Genomic DNA, 22,944 nt, shown 5'->3' with positions numbered 1-22,944 from the left:
AAAAGAATAATTGGATTAACATAAAATTTCGTGAATCGTAAAAATAATGACTCCACTTGATTGAAACATCACAATTTAAGTTCCAAATGGGAAACTTTTAAAGTGGAAACGTTTTTTTGCTACGAATTGACATTTTCAATACTTTTAATGAGTAATATTCCATCGGAATTGTATTAATTTGAAAATTGAATAACTGTGAACTAACAAGATATGAAAAATTGGATTATTGTAACATTTCTATAATAAATTCTATTATAAATTATTTGAAACAGTTACTATTCTTTTATACTTTTGTAAATTACTTGACGAAAAAAAGTCTACAAACAGAATAATATGATTTATTAAAAGAATGTATTTCGTTTCCAAGAGATATTAGTCAGGAAATTTAATATTAATAAAAAGCTTGTTTACTTGTAAGAAGCAATTTCAGGTGTCGGTAAACATACAGTTTTATTTCGTCCGACTTTATCCCAAGATTTGAGTGCTCGCAGTAAAGCCACAATCTTCACAAAGTGAATGATAAAAATTTACGCCTCGAAGATGTAAGATCACCGCCATCTTGTAATTATTTGACCAGCACATTTCCGTTAACTAGAAAAAAAAAACTTATTTATTACGTAGCTATTTTCATTTCTATTTTGTGTATAATTGTATCAATGTACACAATTCCTATTTATGAAGTTTGTCTTCTGAGATACAATTACTGCCTCTTATATTTTTGTATTTTTGGTTATGTGCAAATCGTGTGTAAATCGTATAATCTATTCCAGTAAATTTAAATGAAATTCTCCTTTAATCTAATCACACTCAATAAATAAAAGAATTCACTCATAAATTATCTTCGCATCTATTATGGATGTAAAATTTTACAATTTCATTTTAAAATTATCATTCAGAATACATTAACTAGTAATGGTTTTAAAATAAAAATCAACAAGGAAGAGTCGAATAATCGAACATTGAATGCAATGAATCTATGAAGCGACTCGGAAGTTGTACGCGATTAAAATAACTTTAAAGTTAAAAAGCTTAAAAATACAAAGCGAAGACAATACACCCGGAGAAAAACCAACAGCATTTTAATACAAGACAAAGAAAACCTACGATCGTCTGCAAGCAGCCTTTACTTTAGAAGAACATGAAAATTTAATCAAAACAACATCTAGGGGAGTTTCTGAGTGGCCCAGCTTTCCTTTTATTACTTTGATCAATGAACCGTGACGTAAATTGGCTTCTTTTGATGGAATTACAAACTATATCGATGCGTGAACAGTGCTAACCACAGAATGTACCACGTGGTATTTGGTAACAAATTTCCTGTCATTATCATAATGCTATACATTCATAAATCATATAATATATATGGATGAATTCTATGGCTGGTGCTTAGTATAGATGTGGATAGGACACGGCAAGAGGAAAACGTAATAAATATAACATACAGGTAATAGGAGTAGCCCGCATTGGAGCAGCGTGGTGGAATAAGCTCCAAACCTTCTCCTCAAATAGGAAGAGGGAGGCCTTAGCCCAGCAGTGGGACATTTACAGGCTGTTACAATAGGAGTACTTACTTATTCTAGAATATAACGAGAGAGACGATGGATTTAAAAAAAAAATAGGGCGCTTACCTCAAATAAATTAAGACTAATGATTTACAAATTAAGCAATTTATTATAAAAATATTCGGATATTAATAAATATAACATATTGAATAAAAATATTTTATTTATGCAATGTTTTGAGTTAAAAGTTGATGTAATTTTAATTTCATATAAAATACAAGATTATAAAATTGTTGACCTGTGTTGATATAAAACGGTATATATTGTTTTCGAGGATATTTCGTTTTTTGTTAAGCCAGATTTTGTAAGGAACTAACAATAAAAGGCAACACGTTACACCGAATGACTTCTGAAGGCCATCGGTAATGAGTGCTGAAGTTGTTGGACATTTAGATTAAGTTAAAAAGACCTTATATGAAACAATACTTGAAAATGAAGCTGCTATTAAATATAACAAGGAATATAATGTAAAACAATCGATTACAGCAAACCTTACCTTTTAAATAGTCTAACTCATAACAAAAGGCTATGAAAACTTAAACAGCCGCCGGAGGAATTACTAAGGATGGGAATTCAGAATTTTTAACGAAGAAAAAGCGAAGATGCGATTGGTTGAACGATTTATTTTTATTTTCGAAAACTTGGCAGTTTTCTTCTGCTGAATAATCGCGAATACGATCTAACAAGAATTTTTTTTTTCAGTTAAACTTATACATGAAAAGTTGGCAAGAATGTTTCCAGTTCAAACTTGAAAAGATGATTTTAAGAATAAAAAATATTCATTCGCTTACTGTTGGTTAGTTTGTGAAAATGTCTTAATCATATTTAAATATTTTAATGGCTATTGCAAAAAAGCAATAATAGAGGGTATGCCTAAAGCTGGGGATTCATTGTATAGAAAAACTTACTGCGTCAACGCAGACAATAAATTCACTTAAAATAAATAAGATAAGGCTGCTTGGTGACTGTTTTTATTTCGAATAATTATTATATTTTAATTAAAAACTACAGTTTTTCATGTTTTGTTTTATAGTACAATTGACATTGTAAGAAATGTTAACCATCGCTTACATCGCCAATGCGCCACCGACCTTGGGAACTAAGATGTTATGTCCCTTGTGCTTGTAATTACACTGGCTCACTCACCTTTCAAACCGGAACACACCAATACCGAGTACTGCTGTTTTGCGGTAGAATATCTGATGAATGGGTGGTACCTACCCAGACGAGCTTGCACAAAGCCCTACCACCAATAATATGAAATGTGAAAAAAAAAGTTTAAAATGTTTCTAATTTACACTTCAACAAACGCTCCAGCTTAATAAGCCACTAGACCAACAACAGCTGGTCATGCTTAATAAACTCATCAAAATATTAAGTTATTATGTAAATAATAAGCTTTAAGACAAAAAAGAAATATCGTTAAATAACTAATTATTGTATTTATTTATTGATGCTTTTTAAATGATCACAAATAGAAACCACTTCCTGTAACTTTCGCTACGGAATACATTAAAATTTTAAATTTGTTAACCTAGTTCTCTCCAAAACACATTTCAAAGGAAGTCGAAATGAAAGTCCTTTATTATTTATAAGAAAACATGAAACTTTAATAAGAAAAAACATCCAACATCAAACCTTTGTTACTTTTAGTGAAGTGTGTATAAATATTAATTTTTCGTTATTCCAAGTTAATTTCTTTCTGTTATTTTCTTTAAATGGTATTTACTTATTGCTATTTATTATATACTATATTTTCAGGATGTGTCCGTGCAAATGGTATGTGTAATACAAATAATATGTGTACTTTTTTATCATGATGGCTTAATTAATTGAATGGTTATAAGATCTAAGAGGTAAATCCCTTGCGCCTGTAATATTAAACATGCTTACTCTCCTTCAAATCGGAATTGAGACAATAAGTACTTAGTCGGTAAAAATACTTTAAAATAGCAAAACCGAATGCTTGCAAGCGTAAATAGTGACGTAATAGCGTAAATGGTGGCCATTCGCAAGGGAAGTCATCCTCGAGGATGGCCGCAGTGTTCCCGTGTAGCCAATTACACAGGTTGTATTATAGTCTATATGTGTGCTAACAAGGTGCATCCTCTATTCCTTCCCAATGGACTCTCTGGGCCACGAAAATAAAACTGATATCCAAACATTACGCAATACTGTGAATTTTTGACAAAAAACCCGACTCAAAATCTGCAGTCCTAAGAACTAGCTCACCGAAGTAGCAAAGTTTAATATCATAGTAACGAGTTAAGCGATCCCACCGCCCGTAAGTAGTCATCACTCATTCCTAATGCATAGTATTTAACCGTAATATGTTTTTCTTTATTTACGCTATTCATTTTAATAAGTACTGAGCTATATAAATTAATCATGCTTTTTTTTTATAGAATAGGAAGGCGGACGAGCATATGGGCCACCTGATGGTAAGTGGTCACCAACGCTCTTAGACATTGGCATTGTAAGAAATGTCAACGATCGCTTACATATCCAATGCACCACCAACCTTGGGAACTAAGATTTTATGGCCCTTGTGCCTGTAATTACACTGGCTCACTCACCCTTCAAACCGGAACACAACAATATCAAGTATTGCTGTTTTGCGGTAGAATATCTGATGAGTGGGTGGTACCTACCCAGACGAGCTTGCACAAAGCCCTACCACCAGTAGCTATCTACCGCTTTTTTCTTATTTGAAAACTAGTTAGATCGCGGCTTCACCCGCGTGTTCTTTTCTGCACCCCTGACAACGTTTATGCAAATGATTATCGGTTGAGCAGTTAAAACTTGAAAGCGTAACAAACGAACACATAAACAAACTCACTTTCACATTTATAATATTAGTTTGGACGTTCTTATTGGACTTCCTGTCGTTTAATTTACTTTTCGAAATATTGATATTATATATTAAGATTATTTTGTCACACAAAGTCATAATGTCTTATTATTTTGGTTCACGTACTTCGGTTCAATGGTTTATGAACCGCTTCGTGAAGTGAAAGTTTCGATCGTTAGCCCCGTGTGGTACCGCCGATTTAGGGAAGGAAAATAAATGTATCAACCACTTTTTGGAAATGGCAGAGTAATATAGATGCAACGATACACCTTACTTTATATAATTGGTAAGTCATTGTATGATGACATGTATAGATAGATCAGCGCCTTAAAAAAAGTGATTTAATTTAAACCAAAATAATTTATTACAACCAGCCTTAAACAAAGCAGATATTTCACAAAAAAACATATTATTTTAATATACAAGATTATATCAATAGTTGCTTTTTCGATCATGACTGCTAAGAAAAACTGGTTTAAAAACAGTTCCAACATTTGCTCCACACAGATTAACACAAATTAAATAAAGGTTTGCGAAGAATAGTCTAATTGCGCGAAACAGGAATTGCCCGACATAAATTAATTTTTAATTAAAAAAAAAGGCTTTGTGTAACAAAAATGAATCAGTATAAATACTTTTCTCATTTTTATAAGCAAATTATCTCTACAAAACATGTAACTTAATTAAAATCATAAACTTCGTATACATTATTTAAATCGTATTGAATTTCGGATTAAAAACGTACATATTTTAATGAAATCCATAATTGTATAAAATACTGATCCGCGGCATTTATAACCATAAATGAATGTAAAATCTTTATGTGAATTTCGACACATATTGTGTAATCAAATTTTTTGCTTATTATCTTGTAACAAACAATTTTGCCACCTAATGATAAGTTGTCGCCTTTGTAATCGAAAAAACTTCTTACACTGTCAATGCGCCGCCAACAATAACAACAATACGAAGTACTATATAGAGAAGTACTATAGTATAGTGTTTGAGATGGCCCGATGGCCGAGATGACTCAGTGGTGAGAGCGCGTGAATCTTCACCGATGATCGTGGGTTCAAGCCCGGGTAAGCACAACTGAATTTTCATGTGCTTAATTTGTGTTTATTTATTCATACTAACTCAACAATCTATATGGTGACGTTAAACTTACCCACCATCATCAACATCCAAGAAGCGTTGGTTTCGGTCGTGCCGATAAAGCCTCATCTTTAAACATTGCAGTTAACTCGCCAATCCCAAATAAACAACAAACAAGCGAATAAGGGCTTACAAAATATCTTAATATTAAATAATTATCTGCTTATATTTGTGCAAAATATGAGATAAACACAGACTAATCCAGACAAAATTGTGACGTGACATGGTTTCCTATTATTACGGTCTATCGCGGTAAATGATGATGACTTGGCAGGTTGCATTCATAATTGTCCTTTACTCTCTACATGTTAATAATAAAATTGCAATTAAATACAAATCCCACACACGTCATCAATACATCAATAAGCAATTAAACTGAACATCCAATGAAAATATTTCGACCAGTCAATTACTTGTAGAGTTTCAGTAATTTCAAATGTAAATTACCAATTTGGGCAAACGCGACGATTTTCCAACTAACCGGTGTTATAGATAATTTATTCTCTGTTCAATATTCAACAGGACGGAAATCCGAAGTTTATTATGATAAAAATGATGACGAATTTATCGAGTCTGATAACTTTGTCGATATCAATTTTATTACTCATTTGGTCACATTTAAAACATTATAACATGTTTTAAATGTGACCAAATAAACATAAAACCTCACTGGATTCTGCGAATTATTCAATTTTCAATTCTTTACATACCTTTATACTAGTACCAATTTCAAACTTTTTAAATATGTTAATGATATTTTATGTGAATTCGATGTGTTATGTCATTTTATTATTTTGTTTCCGATTTTATTTATGTTTTCATCAACATAAAATAGACGAGACACCTTTATATCAGTTTTAAAAGTAATTTTCAATTTATTTGATTTTCATTAACGTATTTGTTCCAAAATATTAACAATCGAATTTATGTTTCATTTTTAAAAACAGGTCTGAAGAATTTTTTCCTAGAATAGATAAGGTTTTGGGCATATACCAATACACAACAATATATCTAAATGCAATGCCATATTACAAGCTGAGAGTATTTATCTTGTTAGAGTTTGTTAAACCAACATAAAACCTTTCGTGACAGCAATTTATTCCGCGTAAATAATTAATAGGTTTTGAAATTTGGACCAGAACTTTCGGAAGCATTTACCAAGGTGAACCAATATAAAATATATAGATATAACGCATAATAAGTAGACCTTTTGTAAGATGTATTATAGTCAAGTACGGTTATCAAAATAATCTTTATTCATAAAATATTTCTCTGAATTTTTGTGCGCATTCCGTAGCTTAATAGTAGCTAATATATACAATTAAGCCGAGATGGCCCAGTGTTAAGAACGCGTGAATCTTAACCGATGATCGTGGTTTCAAACCCGGGTTAGCGCCACTGAATTTTCATGTGCTTAATTTGTGATTATAATTCATGTCGTGCTTTACGATGAAGGAAAACATCGTGAGGACACCTGCATGTGTTAATTTCACTGAAATTTTGCCACGTGTATTCCATCAACCCGCACTGGAGCAGCGTGGTGGAATAAGCTTCTCCTCAAAAATTGAGAGGAGGCCTTTAGCCCAGCAGTGGGACATTCACAGACTGTTACGGAATATATACAAATGTAAGATGACTACCTAAACTCATTTTCGGCATTCTATCAAACGTCAGTTGAGTAAAAACCGAGTAGCGACGAACTTTCTCTAATTAAGTCCGTTAGTAGTTCACCAAACATAAGTAATTTCGACTTTTTGCGGTTCCATTCGCAAGGGAACCCTCAGAGAGGAGTCTAATTGTTCCGTTCGGATTTCAAGGGTACTCGTAATAAGTTGGGGACGGAAAATCTGCTTATATATTTGATTTGTTACTTGCTTTTTGTGGAATGATAACTGATTATTTATGATTCTATTTTGATGTATTTCGTTAGTTGAATATTTTATACCAAGCCATGTTTTAATGTTATAGTGTTCCGTATTTCTAAAAATAGAAATATAATAGGATAGAACTATTCATATTTTTTTTTGTTGGTAGACCAGCTAATTCGCTTAAAAGTAGTGGGCATACTTAAAGAAAAAGTTATGAAAATAAATATTAAAATAACCTTATAATTTGTTTTTGTAACTTTCCAATTTTCGTAATATTTAAAAATATGTAAATGTACTAAGCTGAATAATGTAAGCTCTTTTTTATCTTTTTCATTGCATTAGGTATTCTCCTTAATAGGTAATAATATAGTTTTAAAGTATGAATTGTTTTTGTTTTTTTTTTATGTTATATTGATGTAATTTATCCTGGAGAGTCTTAGTAAATAAATGATAATTGCGTTTTTTGCTGAAACAAAAATATTGTTTAGTAAAAAAAATCGAATGGTATGTAGTTGAGCCAAAAAAGCGAAGGACTTTTTTTTAATAAAAAAAAAACTTAATTTTTCATACTTGAATATATAATAAAGAAAATTTTCAAAAGAATACGATTCGAAGATCTCTGGCGGAATCATTAGCGTTGGTATATTCCATTCTATTCGATTGTTCTCTCAAAGAACTAACGTTAAAAGGAAACGAAGTTCTAGGGCTTACAACAGCTATCCTGTGGTACAAGTTTTAATAAATTATCAGGAAAAAAATCAAACTAATATCGTAGCATCTATTTACACTTAAAGAGCGCATAAAATATAAGAATTTCATAGTATTCATTTCATTTCAAACATTAACAGTTTCATTATTAATAAAATAGAAATATTTTTTTCAATAAAAGGACCTAAAATATTTGAAAATGTCTTAACATAACTGCTCGTATTTAAAAAAAAAGATGTATAATATTAATAAATTCAAACGAAATTATGAATTATTAGATCATCATCTAAGAGTTCAATATACAAATTAGATCGAAGAACCTTTTATTACGAGTCAATGCTAATATAAATTCATATTAAGTCCATAAACGGCAAATCTTCGAAAAAGCGAGTTACGTGACAAAAATCGCAACCTGCCGATTCCTTGGTCCATAAACATGAGGTATATACCATTTTATTGCCGCTCAATGCCTTCTCGTTATTCCTGATATAAAATAGCGATACTGTAATAAAAATAGGAACAATACTCCTGTCATCAATAAGCATGTGAATTTTCCTTTTTATCATTTTTCTTTCCAAACTTTTTGATAATAACGTCAGTTCAAGTTTCACGTGATGTCTGTTATTCGTTTGAGATTTATATGCAAGGTCTTGAATTACGCTTACTCAATTTACAGTTACGTGATGCGTTTTAAATGAGTGAGCCAGTAAGTAAAGACTGTTTTACACTTCGTACGGTGTCAATAAATAGGAAGTGTTCCAGCTATCAATAAAATAATTTGAGGGCTTATTGACGTTGGTTATGACTTAAAGACTGGTTCAAAATATAGTACCTTAAAAAAATAAAGCTTAGAAGTCTTCTACACATAACAGCTTCACGTACTTTTCGAGGCATTGGAGTAGTACCAATTCCAACTTACAGACTTTGGTCTGCTACTAAAAATTTCTTGATAGCGAAATGCCATTACTTTTTACTGGTCCGACTAAGGGTTAATTTCTAGTGGCTAACTTTCCCTAGACTAACGAAGTTCCATGGCATGAAAAAAAAGACTAACGAAGTAGTGTAGCTGTATATAAATATCTAATGTTACATACTCACATTTCTACATGACCAGTCGACGTTATATCCACCTGAAAAAAATTAGATTATCCGTTATTTGTATATAGATAAAATTTATGTTATCCATTAACTCGCGTTAAAGCAGCGTGGAGGAATATGCTATAAAACTACTTCCAAAAAAGGAGAAAAATTCTTAGCAGCAGTGGAATATTTACAGGCTGTATCTTCCTTACATTGGTGTCATCACCAATCAAGCAGTTGATTTATTTATTTTATACAATATCAAAATATACTTATATACAATATATAAATATGTATACAATATATGTACATTAAAATTGACGTCTTACGAAATAAATGAAAATATCAATGGTTATAAATTCCGAAATGTAAATTCTACCAAACAATAAATTCAGTAGTGACTCTTATTCGTCATTTATTATATACGTTGTATATGATAAAATAAAATTTATATATCCTGCATGAAAATAAACAAATATTAAGTCCGATTCCGTATTACTTTTTATTAAGTTGTTCCATGACGTTATAATAATCTTACTGCAAAAATAATATCTAGAGTAGAATATTTTAATTAAAAAGTTTATAATATCATTTGTAGTAAAAAAAAAAATACATCAAAAGATATGTTAAGCTATTCATCCTCTTTGAATACATCTTGTTTTAATATTGAAGAGTAATAATTCAGTTGATGTCATTATATATGAAAGCCATTCCTTATACTATTTATCTTTCGTAAGCCTTAGTATCTTAGACGTTATATTCAATGTTCTTATAGTTACATTAGCTCACTCACTAATAAACAAAGCAATTATAAAATAATAAGCAAAGTGTTTATGTATGATGTGCGGTTTGTACCTGGATTGTGTATTTTTGATATTAGTAATTTCATTAATAACAGAAGCGATTACTTGCGAAAAGTATTCAGTGTGTAACTTAAATAATTAATCTGTCTACAAATCTCGCTCAACTGAAAATCCGAATTCATGTTCGAGCGTAACTTTTACAAATTGTACAAAATTTTGCAATCAAGGTCCTTCACCGTATTTTGTCATTCGGCTAGTGTCAGTATTTTAATCGGATCACACGATGTAAACCGGAACGTTTTCTGCTAACAGCAAACTGTCACCGCTTCGTTTACACGAACCAATACATTTACCAATACAACTGTACGAATATTGTGCACTCTCATCTAAAATATTAATATTTTTAGTCTTATTCATAGGGAAGAAAGTTATCGAATTATTTGAATTTTTGTAGATCGTATGTTACGTAACATAATTGCTGATTGTAAATCAAGTGATTTAAATCATTTTTGGTAAATATGGTACCAAGTCATACATGCGTTACTGTGAAATAAGTTGGAAATCAGTTATTTTGCAGAAAAACAAATAAGATGTACAATCGTATAGGTCTAAATTCATGTTACATCAGTCTATTGATAAAATATATATACTTGTCCTTGTTATGGCAGATGCTTCCGATAACTTTAGATATTAATTATACATATTATTTTCCGTACAGTTTTTTTCAACATTTTTGTTTTAGGCAGGCCCATAGACATTGTGCAGGTAGGAAATAATAACCATTCCTTATCTCGCCAATACGCCACCAACCTTGGGAACTGAGATATTATGTACCTTGTGTCTATATAGGCAAAATTTCAAAATTGAACTAAGGCCAAGTATTTTTACGTGTTATGTGTTCTTATAAAAATATACAATATTGTATAATATAAAGCAATAACAAAACAAATATAAATAATTTAGTAACATAAATTCACTTATTACTTTGTTAGTTAACTTGTCATGTAAATTCTGAATGAATTTCTAAAACTCAAGGTATTTTTGTAAAATCTTGAGTTATTTGTTTAGAGAAAATGAAATGCTAGTCGCTAGAAGCTCATGAATGGTAATTTAAAAAGTTAAATTGTTTTCTTTCCAGTTTTACATTTGCTTGTTTGTATAATCTTTACTATGGAGATGTATAATATGAGGATTTCGTATTAAATTTTTTTAAGAATATTAATAATTTTATAAATGGATAAACATGTTTTATGTAACACTGAAAAGTAGAGCTGCTCTCTAAGAATGAACTCGACACTCAACACGGCACAATGTCTGACATGTCTGTGAAATGTCAGAAAGTGATATTATGTGACATTGACAGTGCTCAAAATGGGCGTTCAATAGTCTCTATTTACCTAAATTAGGTTCCATTTTAATAGTTATAAATGACCTACAATTTTACGTCAATAAGATTTGTTATATAAATTTACATGCTAGTAATTTTGATATTGTATTATTGCTATTGAAAGTAGGCGAAAATAATTGTGACCACATAAAAAATGCATCATGGTTTGATACAAAATTATAACAATCAATTTGGTTTTGACCGCTAATAAAACAAAATACCGTTTACCTAATCTAAAACAGCGTTTTAAGATTAAAAATATAGCATCGTTTTTTAGGCATTACTGTTAATATAAAGCTTTCGTCACCAAGTTTCCGTCTCCCAAAAATCATTTTCTCCTTCCTTGAGCAAGGTGGTCACTTCTCAACTAGAATCTTTTTATTATATTATTTAATTATTTTAGCTTATAATATTAATAAATCGTAAGCTCAGTTAAAATACCTTTAATATAGGTCAGACGTCTTGATGCGGAATTGACATTCGGAATTTTTTTTTATATATAGAATAGGTAGGCAGACATATGGGCCACCTGATGGTAAGTGGTCACCAACGCCGATAGACATTGACATTGTTAGAAATGTTAACCATCGCTTACATCACCAATGCGCCACCAACCTTGGGAACTAAGATGTTATGTCCCTTGTGCCTGTGATTACTTGGAATTGGTGATTGATTGGAATTGGTGGTAACTTGCAATTTAGTTTAATGTTGTAAATATACAAGTTCACGAGAATAAATATATAAGAGCCGACTTGTATGTTATATTTCGCTATTACATGATTTAATATATAACTATACTGAAGCCCCCAATGCTCAAAACAATAGGGACACACTGCACGCTTTCGCCTTGCATTCAGATATATAGACATTACACACGGCCAACCATGCAAGCGACTTGCGCTAATGCCATTCTTGTTTGTAGGCATCCGTAAGTAGGTAATGAATTTCTATGTAATATATGACTGAATACTATATTCGTCAATACATTACGATATAAAATATTAGTTTTTCTTATTGAGAACTTGAAGCTCTTCCAGTATAGATTAGTGGACACGTCATAGAATTACATCAAGCCCTTGTAGGTTTACTCGTGTATCCTTCACCACCAAGCATGAGAAAATTCAATGATATTTCGCGATTTTCTGCTTAGAACCAAGCATTTTATTACTAGACAACTCGTCTGATAATTAAAACATATATATATATATCAAAATGACGAGATACTGTTTTTCTAGTCTTAGTAATGACGTCACTATAAACATTCAGTACCGTTTTTCGTCATGATAGTCCATAAGATATCCAGAAACATAATTTTCCTTATAGCTCACTGAATTTATTACCATTTTATTTACGAAATGTTCGTCCTTCCATTAAACCCTTATTCAGTTAAAAGAAGGCCGAAATAAACTTATTGCTTGCTTTCTTGCGAAACATTGGTGAGATATCGTTCGGTTGGTCTATTCGGAATTTCTTACTGTTTTTCTAAATATATAATGTAAAGGGATTAAATTCGTAAACGCTTTTTGAGCTGAAATGGAAAACAAATGCTTCAAGTTATATTCAGATATTTCGTATGTTTTAAGTCTTTTTTACTATGGGAAAAATACATGCTATTTATATGATTAAATATTTATATTGCTTACCGAAGTTGTCAATGGTCCCCTTTATACTTTGATGTAACATAAATGTTATCCTGCCTGTATATACTTGTCATGACAGTTGAGTAGATATACTGCAACACCATCTAGCAGCGTTTTTATTTTTATTTTATTTAATCTTAACAATTACTCTTATTCATATAAAGTGGTGACCATAACAATATACACAGGCAGAACAGCGAGAACGCAATTTATGGGTATGCCACTTGACCATCTTTTTTTACATTCTGGAGACTCTTAAATATACAAATAAAATATGGATTTTCCAAGCACTCCAACAGAAAATCTATGATAATGAAACACAAGAATGAGCAAATGATCCGAAATCTTCGTCAAGTCTTCCACTAGCTCCTTAACACTTTAAATTTATCGCACTTCAAATTAGCTGTGTTGAAATTAAGCCGCGACCACGAGACGTGAATATTTTAAATTATTCAGGAGATGAATTTTGATGAGGCATGGCCTCTGAACGCCGGGCAAATAACAATGGATAACTTGGTATTCAATCAGATTAAAAATTCGCACAGCATTTCATAATGGGATTTTCTTTATGGCAGACGGATTTAGGTTATAGAAGAATATTTATTTAATAAAAACTTTCTTCACTCAGTAAATATTCAATTGTTATGGTTATAACTAGCAAGCAAGTGTTTATCTCTTCCAGTACTTGAGACCAGCTCTTTTTGGCACATAATAAATTGGCCATAATCGTTTGCCCCTACATTATATACCTACCAGGTAATATTGGTAGTAAGTAATGAACATGTCATCATGATATGCATAATTTTGGGATATTTTTTTACATATAGAATAGGAAGGCGGACGAGCATATGGGCCACCTGATGGTAAGTGGTCACCAACGCCCATAGACATTGGCATTGTAAGAAATTTTAACCATCGCTTACATCACCAATGCACCACCAACCTTGGAAACTAAGATGTTTTGTCCCTTGTTGCTGTAATTACACTGGCTCACTCACCCTTCAAACCGAAACACAACAATACCAAGTACTGCTGTTTTGCGGTAGAATATCTGATGAGTGGGTGGTACCTACCCAGACGAGCTTGCACAAAGCTCTACCGCCAGTAAAAAATATGATTCTACTACTGAATGTTTTTATATATATTTTATATATTTAATGTTAACTTTACAAAAATGTTTGTAAAATGATGAATTTCTTATCCATAATTTAAGTATTTCATGACCATATGCAAAAATGCTTACTAAGTCACACGGTTAATTGTCGCTTGGTATTATTAAAAATTCAGGATCTTTGCTGTTGAAGCTTCAATAAATATTTAGCTCGCTAAAAGGTTTCCGAGCTCATCAGGGGTGTATTTAAAAACTAGTTATAAACTTTTAAACTTTGAAGAATTTTTTAGAAAAAATTCTATATACCGTTTTTATACATGAAATTAAACAGGACACGCAGTAATAGAAAACTTAAAAGATGATAGTCATTTGCTGAAAGTATATTGTAATTTTTCAATGTCAATATATAATAGGAATAAAATCAGGCCCACTTTCATGGTGTTCTTACAAGATGTTTATCTTGTAAAATCATTAATGAAGCAACAGACCACCCAACCCAACCCCAAATACTCTGTATATATATATATATATATATATATATATATATATATATATATATATATATATATATATATGTATATCGGAATAAAACGATGGGCTTGATTACATTGTTCAAATAGCGGAATAAAACACTGTATTTTGAATGTTCGTTTTGGGAATACATTTATTTAAATAAATTGCCAACATTGATATCGTCCAAATGTTTAGATGTTCACTCATTCACTTCATTCATTCACTGAGGAATGAAGAACGCTTGACGGTAATGTGATCGTATCCCGATCCCTTTACGAAAGATTACCTTTGAAAGTAATTTTGATTAGGATTTAAGGAATAATACAAATATTTATAATATGTGTGTAAGTTTTCTTGTACAACTGTATTGAATGTTATTTATTATTTTACAAATAAATATATGCATAGATTATATTTTGTCATAAAATATTTATTACTCGAAATAATTACTTTAAATAATCATTAAAATTTGCTTAAATATACGCTGAGTTGGGTGGTACGGGTTTACGGTAGCATGCGAAAGCGATCCCGTGGCGCTCCTCGTTAAGACGGAAAGGGTACCGCTGGTTTTTTAGTGGGTATTCCTATGTTCGGGGCGCACTCGGCGCCTTGGACACCGGCGAGCCCCACATACGCCCCCCTCCCCCTCTGTTCTCGTGGGGGAAACGAGTAAGGCGTTTTTCCAGCGTTAAAAAAAGGGTGGTAGGGGTTTGTTATAAAGCCCACCTGGGTAGGTACCATCCACTCATCACATATTCTATCGCCAAGCAGCAACGCTTAGTATTGTTGTCTTCCGGTCCAAACGGTGAGTGAGCCAGTGTAACACAAGGTATATAAAATTTTAGTTCCTAAGGTTGGTGGCGCATTGGATATGAAAGGTTTTTTTAAATATTTTTTGCAATGCCAACGTCTATTGTTTATACGATAAAAAGGCAAATTATTAAACGTAAAATTCTTAGAAACGTGTTCAATCAGAATTAAAGTAAATATTCGCACAAATATATTTTACCGCGCGTATTGCCAATAATTTTTGAGGCCTTAATTGAGTTTTCTGATAAATTATTCGATAGATAATATCGTTTTTAATTGTTGTTATTACAGTGAAAACATACGCGCTCAATTTTGAAGCGATTCAACATAAATTGTCAATTAGTATTTTAATCGAATACGTTATAAATACGTAACGTACGATTCGAATTTTAAAAATTATATAAATAGTTCTTTGGATTTTTTTTATTTTTTATTTAGTCAAGAACATTCTATTATTAATGTTATCGGTATTACGATATTATCTTCATATTAATAACAAAAAGCGGTATTACTCTTGTTACAAGCTTTTATTTAATTTGTAATGTTTTTTAGTTTGGGTTATATCTTGAATTTTTTTACTATTACTTTATATTATTTTATGGTAAGAATAAAAAATTGTTGATATTAAGCTATATTGATACTTTCATCCTTTAATTTTATTTAAATTAATATTTTAGTTTGTTTCCTTTGTTATCAGAGATATTTCTTAACGGCAAGATTTCATAATAAAATATTTAAATTATTACTTAAGTAGTGTTAATTAATTTGAAACCCTTATGAATAAAAATAAATGCAATGTTATTTTAACAAATTACTTAAAATAACTATTAAAATACATTTATTATATTTTTTAAAATATTTAACACAAAACACCTTTTTTTACATACGAATGCTTTACTCTCTCTGTCTCTAAGGAATTGCTTCCAGCCAATCTAGAGTAATTAATATGAGTTTGTAATTACTTACGGCCTTACTTATAAACGTTACTTAACGGCTGTTAAGTTAAACACTGATTTTGCTCTTTCTTTCATTATGAATTTGACATTCGAAAGAAGAAGACAGAGCATTGTTTATATTAATTTTACTCGCTAAGCGTTTTTAAGTAAGGCTGTTAATATAAAATCAAAATAATAAGATAATATTTACATTTACTTTTTATAAATACTACGCAAGTGTTAATATTTAAAAAGTAAAAACATTTTACGATAATATAGTTAAATCATCATACTATTATATAAATAACATGCTAACGTGACTTTTTGAATACAAGTAGCATCGCGTTCTAGCACACAAAAATGCCCCGTGTATTTTCACAATGACTGCGTGTGGTCACGATTCGTATCTCCGATTAGAATCGAACCCCGGGCGATAATCGATTATTCGAATTATTCGGAAGCCTATCAGATAAAATTTATTGGTTATTAACGCCGTAGCTGCGTCTTAAGGGTAAGACGTGTGAAATGAAATTATCGATTATGACAGTGGTATTGTGCGGTTGACATTTCACGGTAATATATATAGCCACTTAAAAAAATCCAGCCAAGAATGAATGGCCTTATGTAGTAAAAGTAAGATGAGTGGTTCCGTTATTATTATTACTCCTTACTAAAGTACAACTAAGTTTATAAGTGTATATTGAAATAATATAATTATCGATAATAATTTTAAAACTAGAATTAAATTACATAATAATAACAGAAGAATATCGTATACAAAAATCCAACCTCTTTCATTTCATATTTTCAAACAAATCCTAAACACAAGATTGCTGTATTATTTTGGTAATAAAACCTTCGGAATCTCGATATAAGAAATGGGTAGATTTGGCAGAGCGTAAAAAAGTTACGACTCCCGTCCTCTTCATCAAAGAATTCCGGTAATGTGAAGCTGTGTCTAAGGGGACCAAAGGATAAGATAAGATATGTATTTTATATACAAATATTAAATACAAAATACATATCCTGACTTCGGAGTATACGTAATTAAAATAAAAAGAAAATAATCTAAATATACTTTATTCAAGTACACTTTTAAAAGACACTTTGAAATTCCAAACGTCCGGTTCGGAATGAAGATTATTGCAGCAAATTACTCAGTAGTTACTTTTTCCACCAATTTCCAATTAGATAGTTATTCCAATTGATCATTCATAGACTCACCATTATTACCATGACTAACAGATAGATGACAGCTTATCCAATCTTATCACTTTGTGTAGTACATGATAAACCGATGCAATATCGTTGTTACTCATATTTAAAATTACACGCCAAAAAAAAAACGTTTTAGGTTATTCAGACAATAACAATAACTGCGTAGAATCGTAAAGAAACGGGAGAAAATAATAAAAAAGGATAGTTTTACCGTTTTTTTTTTTATGGTGACGGGTGACAGGTGAGGCTTACATGGTTTATACCAACTACAGTAACTCTTGTTGTATTTTACGTCAAAACATGAATATACCACATAGTACCGTTTGTTTCATATCAAACTATTTTTGGTTTGTTCATTTTTATCTTGAGCTCGTGTTCATTCGTTATATTTGAGGCGTCAAAAATGGCGTGTTTTGTTCTACCCACAAATTAGCTTCTCAGTTATTTTTCTAAGTTTGACACAATTTACGATTTTTCCTATATTTTATTTAATGTTCATCATCTTAAGCTTGGTTTTAATTTAACTACGCTTCGATGATGATTAGATCACCTAAATCTTAATGAAGATTGCAGGTTCAAAATTTAGGCGTAATTTTTAATATAATATTTTAATGAATACAAATTATTGGTGTGGCGAGATAACCTAGAGTTAAAACGAATCTTAACCAAGAATTGTGGGTTCAAACCAGGGCAAGCACCACTGAGTTTTCATATGTTAATTATTGTTTAAATTCATCTCGTGCTTGAAGGTGAAGGAAAACATCGTGAGGAAACCTGCATTTGTCTAATTTCACTGAAATTCTGCCAATACATCCTGCATTGGAGCAGCGTGGTGGAATAAGCTCCAAAACCTTCTCCTCAAAAAAGGAGAGTAGGCCTTAGCCCAGCAGCGGGACATTCACAGGCTGTTACTAATGAATTCAAAATAGGAAAAATAATTCGTAATTATAAAGTAGATAAGTAAAAATGGTATCTGTACAAAATTGAAAAACAAAACCTCATTATAATGCGTTTAGCAATTTGTGAGTCAAAGATAAGGCCTTCATCTTTGCTTGCAGTTAAATTTATCTTATTTTTAGTTTTTTCGTAAAAAGTCACTTTTGTGATTTGAGTAATTAAGTTTTTATGTAACTATCTATAAAAGTATCACAATTTTTAACCAAGTATTTGATAACCTATTTTGCAACGGACCACCGACTGAGATTGCATAGCCGTGAAATACCCGAACCTTTTCATTCTATTTAAAATCAGCGTGAAATATTAATTATTTTCTTGGTTTTGTTATCTTACTGACTTGTACATTGCTTAATGTCTTGACAAATACTACGTGATCGACAATAATGAAAAATAATTTCAAATGCACTCTCCCGTGATACATATTTAACGGTACCTTGTGTACCAACTATGGGACACATGTCTGTAAGGAAATATACCAGACACGCTTAGATGAGATTAGCTTAGAAGAGTCGAGATGGCCTAGTGGTTAGAACGCGTAAATCTTAACCGATGATTGTGGGTTCAAACCCGGGCAAGTACCACTGAATTTTTATGTGCTTAGTTTGTGTTTATAATTGATATCGTACTTGACGGTGAAAGAAAACATCGTGAGGAAACCTGCGTGTGTCTAATTTCATTGAAATTCTGCCACATGTGTATTCTAACAATCCACATTGGAGCAGCGTGGTGTAATAAGCTCCAAACCTTCTCCTCAAAAGGGAGAGGAGGCCTTAGATCAACTGTACGCTTAGATGGATATAAATTAAATATTTATTATTATTATTATTTAAAAACTTGAATATAATCTCATGATATAATTATATGATTAAGTGGATACAGCACAATCCTTAATAGATCTTTACAGAAGACATTTCGGACATACATAATCGTTTCATGGAGATATAACAACTATTTATTCTTAACTTGTGTTTATATTTTATCACATTCTCGGCTCAATAAATCCGTGTGAAAATCATATTTATGTTCCACCACTCTCTGGTGTAACGTGCTGAATAACATTTTCTTTTCTCTTTAAATCTTTGCTATAATGTGTATGGGTGGCAATCACTTACCATCAGGTGGCCTACATGCACGCCCGCCAACCTATTTTATACAAAAACTTTGTTGGAAATATGCCTATAGAAGCACTTGACATAATTCAAATGTCATTGGAATTCGTCCAGCCGTTTTGGCAAGCTGATGTCAGAATAATAAGAACACTTGTTACGCAAAGCCAATATTTGCAAACCATCGGACTGCTACTAACGTATTTCACTAATAAACACTTATGTGATAAATACAAAATATTAAAGATTATATACCTGGCAAGTCCCTAAATGTTTTGAAGTATTCTATATTTGAAATTATCAGTGAAGTAAATTTTACATTTTATGATGAAAATTATTTTTAAATTGTTGCTAAATTGTAAAATTTAATTTCTGAGAATAAGAGTCTAGAAGACTATAAGTAGACACCAATCCATAAACAGTTATCAGAAATTCGCTTTCATCTTTCATAATCAAGTATTAATTCCACCAAGTTGTTTAAACATAAGCACAATAATTTAGACTATATTTTGGGTGACCATGACATTTACCCGCTATAAAAATCCTAATAACTCGAATTATTATTACAAATCAATTTATTTCTTTATTCATAATGAGAACATTTCTTTTACAAAACCTTAAATGTAAGGAACGTTATATTAATTTTCCTATTAATTAATAATATATTAAAGTTTTGTTAAAATTTTTATTTCAATTTTCTTTAATTGTTACAACGGATATATTAAAAATGTAGGTTTATATTATTATTAGTATTTAGGTATTTTCTATGCTCAATATTAGTTATGTATTAAATAAAATGTCGCTTCGACTATTAATTATTTTCCTTCTAAAGCAGCAAAATTAGTTGTAAAAGGATATAGATGCACATAATAGATTTGTTTTTCAATATAAAGGTATAAAATAGATTTTCTGACCGTAAAAAGTTAACCGGTGAAAAAATGATCCGTTCAACGTCATCGAAAAATTGGATTAGTTCAAATCCAGTTTAATCCGGTATGAACTAGTTTAGGTACACACAATGTTAAAACCATAAAGCCAAAGAAAGAATTACACGAACATTGCTTATGTTTATTGAACTAATTTTTAAGTACGAATGATTGAAATCTGCTATAGGTCAATCGATCGAGGCGGTAATGACAGATAAAAATATTCAAAGATGAAGATATGAAAGATTTAGGTTTCTCACGATGTTTCCTACGCATAGAAAGACTCAATGCTTGAATCAGTTCTAGGTTTGAACCAGTAATCCTAGGTTCAGTCTTTTTTTTTTAATATATAAGTTAGCGCTTGACTGTTATCACACCTGATGGAAAGTGATGATACAGTCTAAGATGAAGCGCGCTTGTCTAGAAGATGTCTATTCACTCTAGACTTGAAGGTACACATATTGTAGGTGGTAGGGAAAACGGAGGTCGGGAGGGTATTCCAGATCTTAGCGGTGCGTATCAGAAACGAGGAAGCAAATCGTTTCGTATGTGTCTTAGATACATCAACTCCGTACGGGTGCAGACCTTTACGAAGCCTCGCAGTTTTTTGGTAAAAAGGTGACGGAGGAACCAAATTAAATAGTTCCTGGGCACACTCTCCGAAATATATTCTGTAGAAAACCAATAGACAGGTAGCCTTACGACGCTAATATCTCGGTCTTCTTGGCACATATACCAAATATGAATAAAAAGTAAGAAAAAAAAAGATCTACATACGTCTTTATAAATTAAATGTACTTTACAGTGGAACATGAAAGTATTTCTTTTCTTATGTTTTATTAAAAAAATATTCATATTTTCTTTTTGCTGTTACCATGGTAACCAACGTATAATGTAACCTCTAAAGCATACCATCCTTACTAATTCAAAATGAGTTTGTTTGTTACGATTTCACGTATTAACTTATTTTGCATGCGCTTTGTCATGGGTAAAAAACGGACATATACATAACATGTGCCTACTCAAACTTGAGCGAAGCCACGGGTGGAAACTAGTTAATAAATAAGATACATATATATAAAATCATTTATATTTTTTAAATTGGAACTTTATTTTCACATAAAACCTTTTTGCTATTATAGTTATAAGTATTCTATCGCTATATTATAATCGAGTGAAAATCTAATATAAAATTTGTTAAATTTTGACGCAGTAATAAGTTATTCACTTGTTTGTTTGTCCGTTGTTATATTTGCTTAGGATGTAAATTAGTTAATTACGAAATAAGGTAAATGTTATCATATAAGTTTTACGTAATACAATTGTTTATAAAAGTGATTTTATAATTTATGCTATACGGGTAGTGGTTTGTAATTCTTTTTGCGGTCGCTCCGTATTTATTTTGTATGGACATACATAACCACCGAGATGTAGCCGAGATGGCCCATTGGTTAGAACGCGTGAATCTTAACCGATGATCGTGGGTTCAAACCCGGGCAAACATGTGTATTCTACCAAATTATGCCACATGTATATTCTACCAATCCGCATTGGAATAGCGTGGTGAAATAAGCCCCAAACCTTCTCCTCAAAAGGGGAGAGGAGGCCTTAGCCCAACAGTGGGACACTAACAGGCTGTTACTGTATACATAACTACGTATTTTATTTAGTAGAACAGGTCTCTTGTTTAATAGTTTTTTTTTTCTACATTTTGGTCGAAAGTTTTACTTACGATTGCGTTTTTTTTCAAACTATAGAAATATAAACAAACTTAAGTACGTTGTTAGTTATAAGAGTAATGTGATACCATAAGTATCCCACTGCTGGGCCAAATCCCCTTCTTTTCAAGAAAAAATTTAGAACTTTTTCCACCACGCTGCTTCAATACGGATAAATAGATAGATGATATTAACCCCTTGAGAACTAAGATGTTGTGTCCCTTATGCCTGTAATTACGGCGGCCTACTCACCCTTCCAACCGGAACACAACAATTCAATTACTGTTTGACGGTAGAATATGTTTGGAATGTACATTTTAAAAAAAGTTGTACGGACTGTTAATTTGCTTCTTTCGTAAAGTTCCGAACGTAATAACATTTTGATATTTGACACTAAATAATTATAAAACGGATGCCGTTAATATTCTATACTGAATTGAAAAATAAATTTAGCTTAAACAATAATTTTGCCGTCCTTTTGTTTAAATTTCGCACAACTTGTAATGAAACGGAACACAATTTATTCATAATGTTGATGCATTACCAAGCGTTTAGCGTATGCCTTTATAAAATGCGTTCAAAATCGTGTGCGAGTT

General features: G+C 31.4%; 1 protein-coding gene across 5 annotated transcripts in view; it reads right to left on the bottom strand.

Moving 5' to 3' along the window:
* Nucleotides 1–22,944, bottom strand: part of LOC126776089 (hemicentin-1-like) — a 254,316-nt gene that overhangs the window by 171,610 nt on the left and 59,762 nt on the right. For 2 of the 5 annotated variants that reach the window (XM_050498370.1, XM_050498372.1), the window contains one exon: nucleotides 9,243–9,274. The exons of 2 other annotated variants lie outside the window; for them this stretch is intronic. The gene's annotated coding sequence lies outside the window, so the exon portion shown is untranslated. Of the gene's footprint in view, nucleotides 1–9,238; nucleotides 9,275–22,944 lie in introns of all 5 variants that reach the window. One more of the 5 variants, XM_050498373.1, reaches the window with a different exon arrangement.

This window comes from Nymphalis io, chromosome 19 (assembly GCF_905147045.1).
Source record: "Nymphalis io chromosome 19, ilAglIoxx1.1, whole genome shotgun sequence".
In the NCBI taxonomy this organism is placed as follows: domain Eukaryota; kingdom Metazoa; phylum Arthropoda; class Insecta; order Lepidoptera; family Nymphalidae; genus Nymphalis; species Nymphalis io.
Note: the sequence above shows the minus strand (reverse complement) of the source record. Positions and strands in the feature narration are given on the sequence as shown.